Consider the following 20,008-nt stretch of genomic DNA (forward strand, 5'->3'; position numbering starts at 1 on the left):
TTTTGTCAATTATAACTTTAGTGAAAGTTATAATTTCTTACTCTTTGTATCTTTTGTCATTGCCACCTATGTCCCTTAAATTGCATACTTTATTTTTTTCTCCAATTTGCTGTGGCTATGCTGTTGTTTAGGAATAGCTTCTGAAGAGTTCCACATGGAGCGGATCCTAAGGTTTCAAGCTTGTGAACTGCAAAGTTCATAAATTAGAATAATCTAGTTTTCTAATTTTCCCTGATAAAGAAATGCCCATATTATAACATTAAAGGAAACTGCCAACCTCAGCTGCTGAATGAGACCTGGATCTCTAGTTCTCACCTGTCTCTTTATGTGCTGAAAGGTGATTGTGAAATTGTCTTATTGTATAGCATGTAATTAAATATTATAAATTATTCCATGACATACAAATTCTTATTATGTCCTCCTCAAAGATTAGACATTTTTTTAATTAAAAGAAAAGTTGTGCTGGAGAACAATTTTCACTCAGAATAAGATTTAGAATTGAAAATAAAAGCTGTTTTTCAATACATAGTGTACTCAAAGAAATAAAACTCTTACAGTTTATTAAAAGCAAGGAAAAATTAGAAGGAAGATACATACGGAAATTATGTAAATAACATAGTTTGACCATCAAATTGAATCATGTCCTTCAAAACAACCTTGCAGCTCTTCTTTTTATTATTTCCTTAATTATGTAATCTACCATGTAAAATAAATAAGGCTCACAAAATCTGTTAATGTTAAGAACACTTACATATTTTTGAAGATACAGCAAAAGGGATGCTACCATGCTTTCTTCAAATATCTGTTTTTTCTTGCTTAATACTGAAATGGCTTGTTTAAGCACTATCAACGTCACTAGACTTACTCAATCCATGATTAGATATAGACTGACTCCTTTTAGGTTGACAAATACATCAATTTCATAAATGGATCACCAATTTTAGCAAGGACATAAGCTGGTAAACAGGCTGGAAGTCAGAGGATAATAAAGCTTAGTAGCCAATGGGGAGATATAAGTAGCTGCATATGATATGAAAAGAACTAAATCAGACTTTCTAGCAATTTTTAAGATGCATGAACTTCAACTCCCAGAATACTTCAGTCAACATGCTTGCCCAGAGATTCTGGGAGTTAATCTACATCTTAAAAGCTGAGAAATATCGACCTTGATTACGCATTCAGGTGAATGTGAACAGGGTATCTTCAGGGGAATCAGGATGTCAGCAACAACTGAATAACAGAACTAGGGGGGAAAGAGTATTTCTTCCCCTCCAAAGATGCCTCTTATGCAGAGAAGAGGGCAAAGCCCAAAGAACAAGTAAACATATACAACTGATTTCAATCTAAGCTTTTGGCTGTGATATTATCATATTTCTCCTTCAGTAGACACCTAAAAGGAAAGGAAATGAGCCACATTCCATGAGAAGCATATATATGCTGAAATAAAATAAACCTCAAAACATCATCCATTATGCTTTAATCACTTCTACCAACCATTTCAGCTTATTTGGTGATCCTTGCATTTTAGATTGTCATTGAGTGCATTTCTTGACAGATTGACAAAAGGATATCCTTCACCAGCATGTATTTTCTGCTTTATCGGTTTTGATGTCTCAAAATGAATTTTGCCAGGCCTCATCTTTTTTTGCTTGCTCTGCCACAGAGATTAATACTATTCATGTTTCAAGAATCATAGACATCCTTCCTTCCCCACTATTCCTTTATATTAAGCACATATTCAACTTGCTAACTGGATTGCTATAAACATTCTTCACATCCCAAATTTTCTTTTTTAAAAGAGAAAGAAGAAAAAAAATGTAGTATAGCTCAAATCCACAATATTGTAGGGAGAAGATTCCATTGCAAATAATCTAGAGGATCACCACAATCTGGGGCAACTGGGTAAATTTTCCAGCAGAGGCTTTACATTATAGGTTTATAGCAAAATAGTCTATTTAACTGAATAAATTCATTATTTTCAGAATATGAAAATTCAGGTTTATTATTTAAACTCGGGAAAAGAGCTCTGCCCAGCCTTGGTTGAAACACAAATGAAAAATTGTGTGTAAGTGGTAGCCTTTGGTTTGACTAAATCATCTTCCTGCAATTGGCTGCTATCTTCTTTTGTGATAGTCAATGATCATGATCTTATTATTGTAGAAAGAGGAACATTGTTTCTAATCTGGCTACCTGTTGATCGTCGGGTGCACTTCAAGGTCTTACTTACCACCTATAAAGCGCTCCATGGTAGTGGATCTGACTATTTGAGAGACCGCCTCCTGCCAATTACCTCCCTGCGTCCCATCAGATCGCACAGAGTAGGCCTCCTCCGAATTCCATCCGCCAGCCAGTGCCGACTGGCGACTACGCGGAGGAGAGCCTTCTCAGTTGCAGCTCCGACATTATGGAACAACCTCCCCGTGGAGATCCGTACCCTCACCACAGTCCAGGCCTTCCGCACAGCCCTTAAGAACTGGCTATCCCGTCAGGCCTGGGGATAGGATTACTCTAACCCCGCCCGAATGTTGAGTGAATGTTGTGTTTTTACGATCAATTTTCTTTTAATCACGATTCTTTTCTTTTTAAGTCTTGTCTTGCACTCCCTTCCCTTCATTGTTGTAAGCCGCCCTGAGTCCCCTCAGGGAAAAGGGCGGCATATAAATTTCCAATAAAAATAATCCTTCTGGCAGAGAGATTAATAAAATTATCAATATAACTGCATCAGAATTGGAAGTTTAGTTATAGATGGTGTTACCTTCCTATTGCAAGGAGGTCCACTTTTTCCATCAGCACCGAGCTGATAGTCTGAATAGTTGATAGTCTGAATTGTTATGACAATCCATGTATCTGAAGGTAGCACATTCATATTCATGTGCATTTTTCCATCTTTGATTTGTCATTTTATATTCCCTAACTTCTTCATAGCAAACACCCTAAGGATTATGCATCTTATTAAAGCTTTACTACCTGCCAAGGAGGCATTAGGCGGGCTGGCGGGCTAGTTTCCCTATGCACTACAAGCAATTCCAAGACATTTGCTGAAGCCACCAACTTTGGATGACCTTCACATGGATGAGGCTGACAACAATTATGGCTGCTGGTTCCCTCCCCCCCCCCAATATCTATCTACATGTCTATATATTTTTCACCAATTCTTATATTTATTTATCCATCTACCCAAAATGTACCAAATGAGTCTGCTGCACATCCACTTCCCAAAGCTCTTAATTAGCAAGTACATGGAGGCAAAAAATCATCATACTCTCTCCATCACCTCCCTTCACTGCACCTGCCAGTGTGATCAACTGCAACAATACACAAGCACACAATAGATACAAACGTAAGGTAAACTGCTCCAAACCCAATTGCAGAAAATACGACTTCAGTGGTCAATTCCAGCCAGAGGTGGAATTTGGAGGTTCTCCAAACCAGCCATAACGTTAGCTATGGGTTCTCCTGAACCAGTGGTGGGTTTCAAAAAATTTTGGAACCTCTTCTGTAGGTGTGGCCTGCTTTCTGGGTCCACTGGTGGAACCTCTTCTAACTGGTTCAGTAGATTTGATGAACTGGTTCTACTGAACTGGTGAGAACTGGTAGGAACCCACCTCTGTCCTGAACCCCATGAATCTGTAGCAGCCCACCCCTGCTTATGTCTGTTGCTCACTTCCTCCCCATCTGTTGTCCAAATCTCTTGGAGATTTTGGGGCTGACCATCCCTGATGCAAGTGTTAGTACTGCCCAAATCTGCAAACCAGCAGTTACCAAACTTTGCAGCTTGCTGGCCTGGCTGGGAGGGAGAGGGGAACTGGGCCAGGTAAGCAAAAACCCCGTGTGCATGTACGCAGTTCAACTCCAAGCTTCATTGCATATACGTCCATGCCAGCACGCACATGCAATGAGTAAAACTGTGTGCATATGTGCACTGAACCACCTCTCTCACAGCCCAGTTCTGAGTAGACCATGGTATGGTAGTGGGCCACAGCCCAGGGATTGTGGATCCTTGCTATTAACCCTTCAGCCAATGTTACAGTAGAGGAGTCCTCTCAGCTTCTCCTGCTAGCACAAACACTGAAGGAGAAGCTGAAGAAATTTCAAAACAGATTGCAGTGAAACAGCTTAATTGTTTTACTTCTAATTATTTTAAAAGCTAGTGAAAAACTGCAGTAAAGTATCACTTTTCCTTTCCCCAGGGACATCACTTTTGGTATCATGTTTATTCATTTAACGTTCAGCTCCTAAATCAGATATGTAAAATATCCAACATGTGATCTTTACTTCACCTTAAAGTATATATTTGTATTACAATAGATAATTTACAGGTTTAGTACCATCCTGCTTTGATTAAAAGAAAAAACAACATCAGGAGTTGACATGTCTTTTATTAGGGCCCTGCATGCTTCAAAATTAGTTCAGAAGAAGCAATACTTTTCCACCCTATTAATTTAAACAGCCTATTTTTGTTAGGTTCCAATGAAAGACTGTAAGTAAACAAACAAGCAAACAAGCAAATAAGTAAGTAAATAAATAAGTAAATAAGCAAGTAAGTAAATGTGTATAAGTATATATGCCATTACTTAAGAATTGCAGTAACAGAGAATATTTATAGCTCAGGGTTGAAAGCACATTACCTAGGTTGGGTAATGAAACATTTGGGGAAAAAACAAGCTCAAAGAATACTAAAGCCCCTCAGTTGGAAAAAACTTCAAGAACTGGATTCTGTAAAGCTAAGGCATTTTTCCTCCAAGTTTACACCTATACAGTAGATATAAATCATGCATAAGAATCCATTGTAACAGAATTGCTATTGGACGGGCAAACTTCAGTTTTGTTGAAACTATAATTATAGCCAGATCAAAATACTGGTTCATGTTCAGAGGAACATATTCCTCTCACTGAGAAAAAACAAAGCTGTTCTGAGAGTATATTCAGTTGAATTTTGGCAAGGCCATAAAAATAGGCAACAATCTTGGTAGTTAATACTATCCTATGCAAGGTTTTTTTTAAAAAAAAAAAATACATATCTGGAAAAATGTGTTAAATACTTTGTTATTAATTCTCTCTTAATTTCCAAGTAATGTTTTTCAATGAAGTTGGAAAGAAGCTCCTTCATAATTTACTGAGGAATTATTACTGCCAATATCCAGTACTTGTGTCTTATATACAAAAGTACTCTATGTAGAAATGCAAGATATTAGATTTAATAGAAAATTTACTCTATATGATGGGTTGTATCTTACAAACTTAATTTAAGTTTCATTGATCTGGAACAGCTGTTGGCAACTTTAAACACTCAAAGAGCCACAAAAGTCCTAACTAGACACCCCTCTCACGTTCAATTCTGGAGTTGACTGGAAGTCCGGTTTCCCCACCATAGAATCTCCTCCTAGCATGGCATCCTTTTTCCTCTACCTGTCCTAACCGAAAGCCCTATCAATTGTGGAGCCGACCAGTGACAGGGAGCCACAGAAGAGGGATGAAAGAGTCATAGGGGCTCCAGAGCTGCAGGTTGCAGACCCCTTCTCTGGAAGAATTAAAAAGCAGCTCTTACTAATTACATTAAACCATTGCATTAAACTGGTACAGGCCAGAACAAGTTCTCCTCACCAGTGAGAATTGAATATGCATTTATTTTAATCAGCTCATGGGATAGTTTGGAATTGCATGTTACCTACAGGATTGTTTCCAGTCTGCTCAAAATATCTTCCTTTCTTCATTTTTATTTTGAGGTGAATATGATCTCAGTCTTTAAGAGACAATTTTACACCAAAAGAAATGTAATTCCAACATATTGCCACAGGGATGCACTGTAAGATGTCTCTGTGTCTCTGTGTCTCTGTCTGTCTCTGTCTGTCTCTGTCTCTGTCTCTGTCTCTGTCTCTGTCTCTGTCTCTCTCTATCTCTCTCTCTCTGTGTGTGTGTGTGTGTGTGTGTGTGTGTGTGTGTGTGTGTGTGTGTATGAAAAGCTTTATATCAAACTTCTATTTAAATTCTTTGGATCATACCACTATTTATGTTAGCTGTATAGTTGGACTATTTTTTTCAATAAAATTCAAGTGAAATACTTAAAATATTTTTTTCTTTTTTCATGTTTTCTTTTCCAGAAAAAAAATAATGAGAGAGATTAAACAACAGGCTGGTTCCAACTAAGAAAGTGACTCACATAGACAAACATGGTTTTTTTTTTCATCATCTCTTTTTTGTCCTTGAATGCCTACTGAGGTGCATTATTATTTCAGCATTTAGGAAGAAGGGTGTTTGCATGATGCAGATGAACAGAGGATTAGACATTAATGTCTCCAGGAAAATGAACTTGAAGGAAAGATCAGTGTACAATGCATTGATTCACTAGGCAGTCAGCAGAAAATGAACATATATTGACCATTGGGTGGAATAATAGCTTTGTTGACAAACTCATGGAGGACATTCAATCTCTATACTAAGTAGGCATTGCAATGGAGTCAAAAAGAGGACGGTGGGGGAAGAAAAGAATGAACCATACTTTTTCTTTAATATGACCACTTTTCTTTGAATATATCTATGAGCCAGAAAATGGTATTACTTCACTTCCTCACCAATCTGTCTCTCTTCCCTCTTCACTTTAAACATTAATATGTGATATAAAATCAGCAGGTAGAGATGGAAAGAATAGTCCAAGCAAACCTATGTCTGAATTCAGTTGTGCTTGAAAATGTTTCTTCAGGAGTAGACAACTTATAGTCCATCAGATATTACTAGGAGACCTGTGTGACTATAGACAGCCTTCAGCAAAAGAGCTGGATCATAGAGGGTGTTATTGTTTGCTTTGTTAATCACATTTCACCATCTGATTAATAATGACATGCAGGTGGCCTTGAAATACTTTGTGTCAACACTATCAGAAAAGATTTATCTTATGTTATCACCTGAAATGCGCCAAACATGGCCAATTCCTGGACAGTCTGGCCAGTCTGCTAGACGTTCTAACTTGGACAGTGTTTCTCCATACTAATGTAAAAGAATTATTTTTATTCCAACAATTATTTCTAAACTATAAACAGCAGTCTGAAAGTCGATAAATATAGGGTTCAGAGAGATGATAAGATGGATTAGAATATATAACATTTAACTGTCACTTTTTCTGTAAAATATTATTAATAATTAACATTATAATATAATATACCATATTTTTAAGAACATAAGATGCTCCAAAGTATAAGACACACCTAGCTTTTGGGGAGGAAAACATGAGAAAAAAATCTACCTCTGTCTCCCAGCAATTTGCCTCCTTGTAAACAGTAATCAGTACAGAAGATATACACTATTTGTGGTATTGCATTCCAGACTATCCTTGTAAAGATGCTGTTAAAATTGATGTGGCTTTCTGGAAGTATACATTGTTCTCTGCTATTTAAAAGAAGATACAATAGCACAGGGCCTCTTCAGATCAAGCATTATTTTACAAAGCTTCTTCATTTTGGTAAGTTGTCTAGAACAATAATAAAGCAGTCTTTAAAAATAAGTCTAACAATTAGAACATTCTATAAGCATTTATAGTTATTGACTTACCTTCTTGCAGCAAACAGCCTGTTTTGGTTTAGCCTGATTAGAAGGGAAAAAAATCTGCCTCTGCCTCCCAGCAATTTGCCTGCTTGCAACGAACAGCAAGTTTCACTTTCAATTTCAGTTTAAGCATGGGGCTCCCGATGATCAGCTGTTTCAAGCTGCAGGGATTGTCATAGCATATTGCCACTTCTGCAAGAGCCGAGGTGGCACAGTGGTTAAATGCAGCACTGCAGGCTACTTCAGCTGACTGCAGTTCAGCAGTTCAGCTGTTCAAATCCCACCAGGCTCAAGGTTGACTCAGCCTTCCATCCTTCCGAGGTGGGTGAAATGAGGACCCAGACTGTGGGGGCGATATGCTGACTCTGTAAACCACTTAGAGAGGGCTGAAAGCCCTATGAAGCGGTATATAAGTCTAACTATTGCTATTGCTATTTTTTCTGTTTGCTGCAAGGAGGTAAATTGCTGGGAGGCAGAGGCCAAAGGGTGGAACTACATTTGGTGCATAAGACACACCAAAATTTTCACCCTCTTTAGAGGGGAAAAGGTGTATCTTATACTCTGAAAAATACAGTAATATGATATGATACAATATGATACGATATGATACTATATGATACATAATATAACATAAAATAAAATAAATGGTTGTAAAAATTATAAAGATGTGAAAAAATCCAACTAAAAGTAGATTAGGAAACTATTTCACAGAAAAAAGTACGAAGAATGAAACAGAAAGAATTGCAAAATAAGTCTGCCTTGATTTTGTTTAGCATAAGGTGGTAAAGAAATAAATATGAAGATGTTTTCAAGATTCTGTTACCAAATAAAGCAGCTTACATGGAATCTCAGTAGTGTCTGTTTCTTGATTGAGCTTCAAAGGGCTGAAAAAAATACATTTAGGTTGGGCATCAAGAAAAAAAATCTAAGTGTAAATGTTGTGAAACAATAGAAGATGCTATGTTGGGTGATACTCTCCTACATTGGAGGTGTTTAATCAGAGTCTGGGTAACTGTTTAGAGGAAATACTGTAATCAGTCCTCATTGTGAAGAAGTTGGACCAGATGAGCTCTAGTTACAAGCCTTAACTTCTATGTTTGTGAGAAGAATTTACCAGACATATATGTATTATATATATGTATCCCACATTTTAAAGATGGATTTATTTGTTTATTGTGATATTATCTACTCTCACCACAATCATGGTTCTCATACGAATCCTGAAATTCCTGATTTGATGAAGGTGATGAATTACTAGATTAGAAAGAATTAGAAAGAAAGAATAGTTGAGGAGTAGTATTTACCATCATCACCACTACAACTTCCACCACCAACAACAACCACATTCATCCTCCTTTTTGCTAGATTAATGGCTACATGGCAGCAGGCAATTAAAAACATACAAGGTAGGATCCTTTGAAAGACAATAACTGATTGTAAAGACCACTCATCAGATTCTTCCTGCCTTAGGAAAGATTCAAGAACTGTATCTTTAACATAGAAGATACCTTATTATCCCAAGACTAAAATATTAATTCCTTTTGGTCTTATAGAACCATCAAAGGACAGTTCTTCAGAAGCATCACTTATGTAGCAATGGATATAATGTGAAAATGTTTCTATCCATGGAAATTCCCTTTCCCTGAATTTCATAATTTGTTATTGTCTTTAAAGAGAAATAGTAATGATGAAAAATGTCATAAAGTATGGTTACGTTTGGTATGTGCTATATTAAAATTGCATCTTAAGGGAGTATGGCCTAACTAACAAAAAAAAAGTTTTGAATTGCATGGATCTTTATAGAGTTACTTTAAAATAATAAGACAATTCCAAAGACGTTTTGATACATAAACATAAATATATATCCTATCCAAATATATTAAAAGTGATGCAAATACCCAATCTTATCATCACTCCAACTAATTATTTTTATTTACTTGAGCAATTCACATAACAAATAATTTAAAATAGTCTTTACTTTTAATAATTAGAATTACTATAGATGGATAGAGTCAACATGCCCAATGTGTAAATGCCATGAAGCCTTGCACAAAGTTTTTTCCCCCTTGTCTCCAGTTGCAGAAGAAAATGCTAAAATGGAATGTAAATAAATATGTTATGGCATAATTGTTTCAGCACTGTAAAGAAATCAGCATTTTTGAAGTCATCTATCTCAAACTATGATCCACTAGAGAAGTGTGTACCAACTTCTGCAAATTTAAGACAAGGGAACTTCAATTCACAGAATTCCCATCTAGCTTCTTCAACTTACTGAGGTTCAGAAACACTGTACCACACTGTACAACTTCAACAGATGACCTTCATACTTCTGTTTGAAGGCATACAATGAAGAGATTTTAGTGCTTCAGATGGCCACCTATTCTACTCATTGATAACCTTAAGAATCAGAAGTTCCTACTCATATCCATCTTGGTGGCATAGTGGTTAGAGTGCAGTACTGCAGGCTACTTCTGCTGACTGCCAGCAATTTGGCAGTTCAAATCCCACCAGACTCAAAGTTGTCTTAGCCTTCCATCCTTCTGAGGTAGGTAAAATGAGGACCCAAATTGTTGGGGGCAATAGGCTGACTCTGTAAACTGCTTAGAGAGCACTGTGAAGCAGAATATAAGTCTAAGTGCTATTGCTATTGCTATCTTGAACCTTTCTTTTTATTTTTAAGCCAGATATTGTTGTCCTTTCCCCTGGGATGAAGAGGTATTTTACATTGCAACACTTCAAATATTTAAAATATCTCCCCAGCTGTATTAAACTGGTTTGAAAACTACTGTAAAAAGTTTGAAATTATCTGGCCTTTAAGAAATTATTTCCATAAATTTGTGTTTGTGTTTGCACTCACATTTCTCAATGCTACATCGAAGCCTAATATCATTTAGGCTTACTACAATGATAGCATAGCTTCATATTGACATCATAAACAATGTAAAATACAAGAAAATGCAAGAAGCAGCCACTATGCAGCTATGAGTGCAATGAGAAAACTTTGACATTTTTCATCATTGTCTATTGTCATCTTCAGGTGAATGAAGCCTAATGTATGTGTGGCTTATTTACCCTTCAGCTGATAACCTACCAACAAGCAGTAAATCTGCCAGAAAGCAATGGTTTTTGTCTTGAAAAATATTAGGCATTTTGTGCATCATCTTCTCAAAGTTGTTTCACAAAGAAATGTACTTTTTCCACCTTCTCTAAGGGTAAAGCACCCATGTTGCCTTACTTTGCCTCTCCTCTGAGACTTCAACTGTCATGTCCAATAGCAAGAAGAGGTTTCTGCAGAGGCATAAAATATACATGGAAACCTTTTGTGGTAATTGCTATTGCCATTCAAAGCTGTGAGGCAACACAAAAAGACACCTTCATAAGAAAAATCAAATCACATTGCCTTTTTATCTTGAAGAGGAGAATCATATCACCTCCAAGGTGCAAACCACCTTGTCAAAGTGAATTTTAGCTGCCTCACACAAATATACACGTCTATTTATTTATTTTTGATCGACTGCTTTTATTTAGTGATGATATAGGAAAAGACAACAGATATCAGACAATTATCAATCCATTAGAGAATATTCTACCTGTTCTTATTGTCCTAAGTGACAAATTTGTGTTGTTAGACTACCAGCATGCAATTTCTAATAGGTTACAGGTAAAAATAGTAATAAAGAATAGACATCATAATGTGCAAGTTGATTTGGAGTCCTTTGTGCCCACAAGATATCCAGGTCCAACCCTCCTTGAATTCCATTGAATTTTGGACTCAATGAATTAGCTCCTATCTGTGATTTAAGCAGAAACCTAAAAGAGAATCCCTAAATCACAGAGAACTCTTTCAGAAATAGTGCTTCCCCATCAAGAAACACTGGAACTGCCTTGGCCATTAATAGTTCAGTTTCTTGTAGAGAGATAGCATGGAATAAACCTGTAATCATTTGAACAACCTTGGTTCCTGTATTCTTGTGCTTGACAGTTAGATAATGTGAAGTTGGACATTAAAGCAAAGAAACTGAGGCTGGAATAGAAATGACAGTTGAAATGTCAGATGATATCAATGAATAATATTGATTATCCAAGAGACAAAAAAGGTGGAAAGAGTAAAGCTTAAATATAGAAAATAAAAACTGTAAATTTGTGGGAAGATTTTAATCACCAGTCCTATAGGAAAACTGAAATTGGTTGGTAAGTGTGCTCAGTCCAATATTTTCATATGTATAATATGAATGGTGTGGTTAGTGAAAGTGGATACTCATGTGCTTGCTTTGCTTTGAAATATGTGGGATTAACAGCATTACATATAGTAAAGAGTTGGATGAATAGTGTGAAATACCAAGAGTGGAACTATTGTACTGTGGTTCCCATTTCCACTGGTCTTGATTTTAATTTTTTCATGTCAAATCAATTGTAGAAAAGCATAAATTGTAAAAAGCCACAATTAGGCTTCTGAAAACTATGGCTATTAATCTATTTTAATCTAATCTGCATAAATCAAGACAGATATGCTAATAAAGGCAGCAAAGCAAAGGATTTTGATTCATAGATTGTGGCATAGATATTCATAGGAGGGATAGACGTGTTAGTTAGATAAGAGTTTCATGAACATTGATGCCAAATGCTTCACAGATAAATGAATATTTGTGTTGCTTAAACTCATCGTTTTGACCAAGAAAAATGCAGTTTTTTGAGGAACATCACTTCACACTATATTGTACAAAGGGATACCTCTAAAAATATTTTGCTACAGATGGGATTGAAGTGGGAAAATGTACTACACTTACTTTGCAATTTCTTCATTAGTTTTCATTAAGCACCTGGATCCAATACATAATGATGTACATTACCATTAAACAACTCTATTATACACTTTATTAGATTACATAAGGAACTGCCTGATCTAATCAGAATTTGTCCATCATATTGGAGACCTATAGAGAAGAAGACCTGGAGGAATGTTGTCCATGGAGTCATGATGGGTCGGACACAACTTCGCAACTAACAACAAAGAGAAGATCTACTTAAGGTAACCCTTTATAATTTTATTTAATTTGCATTTCTTTTTTAATTTAATTTTTACAAATAATTCACGATGGCAAAAATATCCAATACACATTCCTTGTCCTATTTTCCCCACAAAAACAACCCTGGGGCCTGAGAGAGAGTGACTGGCCCAATATCACCCATTAATTTTCAATGATAAAGTGGGACTTGAACTAAGAGTCTCCTGCTTTCTAGCCTGGTGCGTTAGTCTCTAGACCAGCGACGGCAAACCTTTTTTGGCTCGTGTGCCTTAAGTGGGGGGATCCGCAGGGTGGGTTGTGTGTGGGTGTGCCGCACCCAAAATGCAATGTGTGACCTCCCAGTACACATGCATGCACTACAGGCGTGACCCCCCCATTTTTGCCTGCTTTTTTTGCCCTCCTCAGGCTCCAGAGACTTTATAGGACCTTCAGGAAGCTTCCGGAGCAGTAAAAATGACCATCCGAGCAAACCAGAAGTCCGTTCCTGAACTTCTGGTTTGCCCGTAGGGTCAGTTTTTTGCGCTCTGGAGCTTCAGGGAAGCTCATGAAGCCTCCAGAGGGCCTCCAGGAGTTGGGGAGGCTCTTTTTGCCCTTCCCAGGCTCCTATAAAGGCTCTGGAGCCTGGGGAGGGCAAAAATGCCTTTTAAAAAGAGTGAACTCTGCTGGCCAGCGTGTGCATGCATGCTGGCCAGCTGACAGGGTGGCGCCTCGAGTGCCCTGACAAATGGCTCTGTGTGCCACCTGTGGCACGTGTGCCATCGGTTCGCCATCACTGCTCTAGACCAAACTGGCTCTCAATGCAGTGAGAACAATGTGGCCAGTGGTGGCACCCCAATTATGGAATTCACCACAACTAGAAATGAATCTGCTCTTTTTCTCTTCTGACATTTAAATACATTTTTAAAAATAGTATTTTTGAGTCTAAGCTAGAGCATGGTACATCATGTGGCTTTGTTGTAAGGTGTGCTTTTAATTGCCTTTGTACACTAATAGGTATCATATCCTCACATAACTAGGCTTTTGCTTACATATGCAATTAGGTAACCATGATAATTTCACACACACATATGTTAATATAACCCTAGATTCAACCTCCTGTAGAGCAAGGCACATAATGCAGAAACATTTACAACCTGCTGTATAATTTGAGGTGATTTCTGTATTTGATTTACTTGTGCTAATCCTATTTATTTCCCCTTTAATTTCTGGTATACCACTTTAAAAAAATATTCAAAGCAAAGTTCAAATCCTATTTTAAAAGACCTAAAGGAATCCCAGAGGTTTCTATGCAAATAAAATGTTTAGAATGTTGTTGTATAAGGCACACATATACTGAAAACTTTAAGCACTGATAACTGAACAGTTAGTATTCATTATTTTAAAGAGAATTAACAATGTCAAAACATTGATATTATTTTTAAAGCACAAACTGCAGTAGTGTCCAGCTAGACAATTTTGCAAGACCAAATGAATAGAAAAGCAGAAAACTGCCATCTAGAATTTATGATAAGTGTGATATATTTTGATGAATCTTTCACATTTATCGTAGGAGCGATAGTATCCTCTAATATACAAAATGGCAGTTTTCCCAAATGCAAACAAAGCAGATAATCTTTGGGAAAACTTTGAGAAAACAAACCAATCATGATTAACTCAATTCAGTCATGATAAAGATTTTTGTGAAGGCAGGTTCAGGTTTGACTTCATAGCTTCTTTATTTCTCATATTTAAACTCTGCCACATTTCCACAGGATTCTCGGTAGCTAGAAAGTAATCCAAACATCACTGAAATATCCATAGTTCAGTTCCTATCTGACAAAACATGAAGCATGCAAGAAAAAAATTAAAAAAAAGAAAAAGAAGCCTTTCCCACAGAATCATCAAGTTTCGAATGTCATCCGGAAGAGTTCCATCTTCAAGCACTTTGAAAGGTCAAGCTAATCTAACTTCCACTGCGAAGAAATCTCAGAGGGATGGCATTGCTGCAGAAAAGCAGTGTCTCCATGCTTCAGCCTCCTAAAGTTCCCTAAAATGACAACTACCATTTGCTTTTCCCAGTAAGATTGAGTAGATTGGACTGATTTCAGTGGCTCTGTAGGTAACTTGATGTCAAGCCATAAATGTGGCTCTGTAGGTAACTTGATGCCAAGCCATAAAGGAACTAAAGATTAAATGTGGCTCTGTAGGTAACGTGATGCCAAACCATAAAGGAACTAAAGATTAAATTTAAGTAGAAGCCAACAGATAGGCAATGAAGGACCCATGGCACTAGTGTAATTTAACGTCCATGGATAAGGGTCAGATAATATATGGGTTGCTGCATTTTGGATCCAATGACAGGTAGCTCCTACCTGTGATTTAAGCAGATTTAACCTAAAAGAGAATCCCTAAGTCACAGACCAGCTTTCAGAAATAGTGCTTTCCCATCAAGAAACACTGGAACTGCCTAAACATCCTTATGGATCAACAATAACTCTGCCTTGCTAGAAATTCAATTTTATCCTGTTTCTTCCAATCCAGACTATCATTTCCCCCATGACAAGATCTCACCAGCAGGGTTAACTCAGAACACGGTAGGAGAAAAGCAGGCAAAGCCCGAGGGCAATGTCAAGAGAGGAATTGGTCTAGAGTCATTGTGTTCCCACAAATGGTATGAGTTTAACCTCTCTTGTATTCCTTTGATTCTTATCTAATGTCAATTCAGTGCTGACTGTTAGTTGATTAGATTCTTGGTCAAGAATCTAGGTATGAATAATCATCTTAACATTAAGCGACCACATCTTAGGACATTAATGTGTAGTCCCAATTTTTCATACGTGGCAAACACTTCTTATATTGAACCATAAAAGGATATATGATCTTACTCATTGCTTTCATATAAATAGTAAACAATAGGGAAGAAAGGATTGATTTTGTGGTACCCAGCCAGTAAGATGAACTCTTTCCTCATACCACTACTAACCAAGAGTGAAACCAGCACAAAACTGAGTTCTAATCCATATTTTCCAAAGAAGGTCCAGAAGGTGATCACGGCTGATGGTATTGATAGCCACCATGTGGTCTAAAAGGGCCAGCACAGGTGTACTCTGAAAAGAGTACATCAATTAACATACCAAAGCTTCCCCCTTTGCATGTTCAGGCTCAAACCATACTGACAATATATAATCCATTTCATTATGGTATTCAGTAATTTTTCCCTCACTACTACTGGTATCTGTATAACCTTCATCATAAAAGGAAGTTTGGAGACCAGGCAATAGTTACCTAGCACCTCTGAATTCAGGGACAGCCACTTAAAGAAGAAGTGCACCATAGTGTTCTTAAGACTACTAGTAACACCCTCTCCCATAATGAGGTTGCAATAACCTTAATCCATGGAATAATATCCCCACTCCCATCCCACTGCCCAAAGAAGCTACAAGGGACAGATAAATGAGATATCATATACACAATGCATTTCAATCAAGGTTGATTTTAAAGAATGATTCTTCAAGTCCTCCCCTCCAACATAAAAAGGGCCTTTATTCTTTTGGGAAACTGCTGGGAGAATTCTGGGGGAAAGGAGTCAAAAGGCATGCCAAGATAAAGTGAGAATGTTTCTTATGCCTCCAGCCTCTGATTAAAATGGAATGTCCTGGATAACAAATGGAATTTAACAAAAAAGAAAGTATTATTTAAAGATACTAAGTTCTCTAGAGGAATAGGAAAAAGTTAGATAAGGATTGTGTTAAATTTAATCCTTCTATTCTACATATGCTAGTTCAGATTTTTTGCCTCTTGAGTGAAAATGAATGAAAACTAAGCATTCAACTTGCAACCTTGAAAATACTTTTTTTTTAATCTAACAAGTTATTTTTGAGTGATCATTAACATTAATTGTGAATCTGAATTCACTCCTGTATTTATCAGACCATTATAATTTTGTGATCTTATTGGAACAGCGGTCCTTCCCCACTTTTTAAACTCACCTGGGAGCTTTTGTTTTCCTGTTAAATTGAGAAGAATACACAAAATACATACATACATACATACATACATACATACATACATACATACATACATACATACAACATACATACAAATTTGTAAAATATATATTGGTGTACATGTTTCAGGGGTAGGATATGTTTACCATTATCTGTGTATCAGTTGCACAATGTAGCTAGGACTCTTCCTGGGAATAAATGAATTTGTTTGCCATATGAAGTGACTCAATTGTGGACCTTGAAGCTAAGGGATAGCCAGGGGTAGAGCTGGGCCACCAAATGCCACGTGGTGTCAGAAATGAATGGATTCTAAATGGCCTCACTTCCAGCCTTTGGCAGCCAGTTAACTGCAGGAAATGCTACAGACAATTGGCCTAAATGACTTCAGGCATTTCAATTACATCTGATTGCTAGCGGGTCTGAGTGGGAAGAGAAGGTTCAGTGTTTGTTTTTGGCATCTTGCTGGTGAAGAGGCACCTGAGATTTACAACCATGTTATAATTTATTCAGGAGGCACATGAACAAAACCTGCAAATAATAATAGAAAAGTTCACTGCATATTTTGAACATTACTTGAGAGAGAGGTATTTTTTACAAGAATTGAAGACTCTGATGAGTGCTGGTTTTGTGTGTGTGTGTGTGTGTGTGTGTGTGTGTGTGTGTGTGTTGTAGTGTTATACAGTTCCTCTTAAATGTATGCATTTGGAGACCTTCGTGAGTTGCTTAAGGACGAGATGTGTGTAGCATATGTTCAGCCATGCTGAAAAAGACTTTTGGGACAGTGATGTGACCCTGTATCAAGCAGTAGATAGAGCCAGAGCAGAAGAAGCCTTGGCATCTCATACAAATTTTGAGTGCTTCTAGGAGTTAGATATGTGCTTTGCAAGTTAACAATGCTCTGGAACAGAAACCTTTCTAGGCTACAGAAATATACAGATATTCTGGCTCAGTCAAGAGCTAGTAAATTTTCAGAAGGAGTGGCAGGTAATAAGTATACGTGCAGGTGTTGTGGAAATGCTCACATGCCAAGAAATTGCCTAGCATTCAACACTGTGTGTTATAAATGCTCTGGCAAAAATCATTTTGGGAAAGTGTGTACAACAAAGCAAGTATCAGCCAACAGACAAAAATGTCTTCATATACTTCTTGTGGAGACATTACAGGAAGTCCATATTTAGTAACCAGAATTGAGAAGGGCAACTCAGTCATTTAATGAAGTGGTTGCTAAGTGAAGTGGCAACTCAGCTTATAATCTTACTTTGGTTTTTCTTTACTTTTCAGACCGGTAAAGGACATAACTGTGAGAATTGGTTGCAAAGTTCCAAAGTACTGAAACTATTAAATTGAAGTTTTGGGAAATGAGCAGTTTAAGATCTTATGGAACTAAGATTCAAATATATAGGTAACTTGCTTATAACATGCCTTATATTCTTACTGAAAGAAAGTCTAGTCCCATGGATATTGCTATACTGGGGGAAAGTTAGGACTGAGGAAAACCAATTACAAAAACTTGCAAAATACGGTCGCAATGACACGACGTGCGATCTTGGAGCTCCAAGATCACAGTCAATACTTTTGCCGCTGGACGGTCCTTTTGGATCTAAACCATCCCGAAGAGATGGTGACAGGGAAGAGTATGTCCTGTTGATCTCAGGGACATCACAAAGTCCCTGATTGATCCAGGAGAATCTCTTTTTGCCTGAGACAGAAGCGCAGCCATTGAAGCTGCCTAAGTTGGGACAGCTCCGGAACGGGAGGAAAACGGAAAGAGAAAGTGTGTCCATCTGGAGAGGAAATCTTATTATTACAAAAGAGACTACCCCTTCCCCCCAATAAAGCTAAATTAAATTTGAAAACAGAAGAGAACAAGAGGCAAAATTAAGCTACATTAGACGGTGTCTTATCCTTTTTTAAAAATTTTCTTTTACGGATGGAACTTTTGCAAATGTTTCCTATTCTTTAAATTGAACGGATTAGTTTTTCTTCTACTACTTTTTATATTATTTTTTTTATACTATGGATTAAAATATTTTTCCTTATTTTTTTGTTTCTCCAAATATATTTTTATTCATTTTCACATTCAATTTTTTACAGTCACTTATATACTGGATATTTGCTATAAGAAAATAAATAAAATAAAATAAAAAAGAAAACACAACTCATCATCATTCAGCATAAAACAAAACCCCACCTGACACTTCCATCCTCCATACACCCCATCTTCCCCCTCCAACTTTCCTTTCCTCCCTCTAACACTCCCCTTTCCTACTTCCCTTTCCCCTCAAACCTTCCTTTCTCCCCTTCCTCACCCTAGCATTCCCCTTACACCCTCCTTACATTCCCCTCTTACTCCCTCCTTGCTCCTCCCTCTTCTTTCCCTCTACCTCTCCTCTTGGTGTATTCCTTTATTCAACTCTTATTTATTAATATTGAGCTATAAAGATAGAAAATAGAAAACAAAATATGATTAAAAAAAAAACCCAAGGAAAAAAATATAAAGAAAGAAAAAAAAGAAGAGACAACCGTATACAAGTGCATTCTTCTTCTTATTGAAACTATATTACCACCCACCCACCCACCCCCAGTAGGTCCCCCTCCCTAGTCCCCCCCGACTTCCCAGGGCCCACACCTGGCACTGCCCTCTATCAAACCCCTTCTGAAGTATCTTGTGATCCTATGGATTAAAAATAAAAGTAATATGAGAAAAAAAATAAATAAAAAGAAATTACAAATTATAAAAAGGAAAAGAAAAGAAAAAAAAGAAAAAAAGAAAAAAAACTCTTTGTATTAAGCTCAGCCCCCCCATCTTTATTAATGTTTAAACAGTATAAATCATTCTATATGTATTTTATTCTCGTCTCTTGCTTCTTTGTTATTTACCCCAACTTCCTGTAGACTCTCCAATTCATCTTCCTTAACCTTATATTCAAATAAAAATTTATGCAGATTTATGCAGAAATCAGTTTGCAATCTAGCTCAAAATAATCTCACCAAACTTTCCCTTCTAGTAGGATTTAAACAGTGTGGATCATTCCACATATTCAAATAATAATTTACACAAGAATCAGTTTACATTCTGTCTCAAAATAATCTTACCAAGCTTTCCCTTCGAATAGAGTTTAAACAACGTAGATCATTCCGCGTGAACTTTACCCTCGTCCCTTGCTTCTCTGATATTTACCACTACTTCCTGTAGTCACTCCAAATAATCTTTCTTAACCTTATTTTCAAATAATAATTTACACAAGAGTCAGTTTGCCTTTTAACTCGAAATAATCTGATCAGGCTTTCGCTACCCCTCCACCTACCCTGCGTTACCTGGCTCCCTTCCTCCCAAACCAAAGTTTAGTGAAGTTACCATCTCCACTCTCTTCACTTTAAAGTCCTGGACAATTTAAATTAAAGTTCAAACATATAAGTCCCGTGAAATATGTGTTCAGCATCCGCTCCACGTAG

The 20,008-nt window shown here is 37.1% G+C and overlaps 1 protein-coding gene across 3 annotated transcripts in view; it reads right to left on the reverse strand.

Moving 5' to 3' along the window:
* LRRC4C (leucine rich repeat containing 4C) overlaps positions 1-20,008 on the reverse strand; it is a 758,407-nt gene that overhangs the window by 347,119 nt on the left and 391,280 nt on the right. The window lies entirely within an intron of this gene.

The sequence above is a fragment of the Thamnophis sirtalis genome, unplaced genomic scaffold (genome assembly GCF_051295495.1).
Source record: "Thamnophis sirtalis isolate CommonGarterSnake01/CBP01778 unplaced genomic scaffold, rThaSir2_p1.2 scaffold_1, whole genome shotgun sequence".
NCBI lineage: Eukaryota > Metazoa > Chordata > Lepidosauria > Squamata > Natricidae > Thamnophis > Thamnophis sirtalis.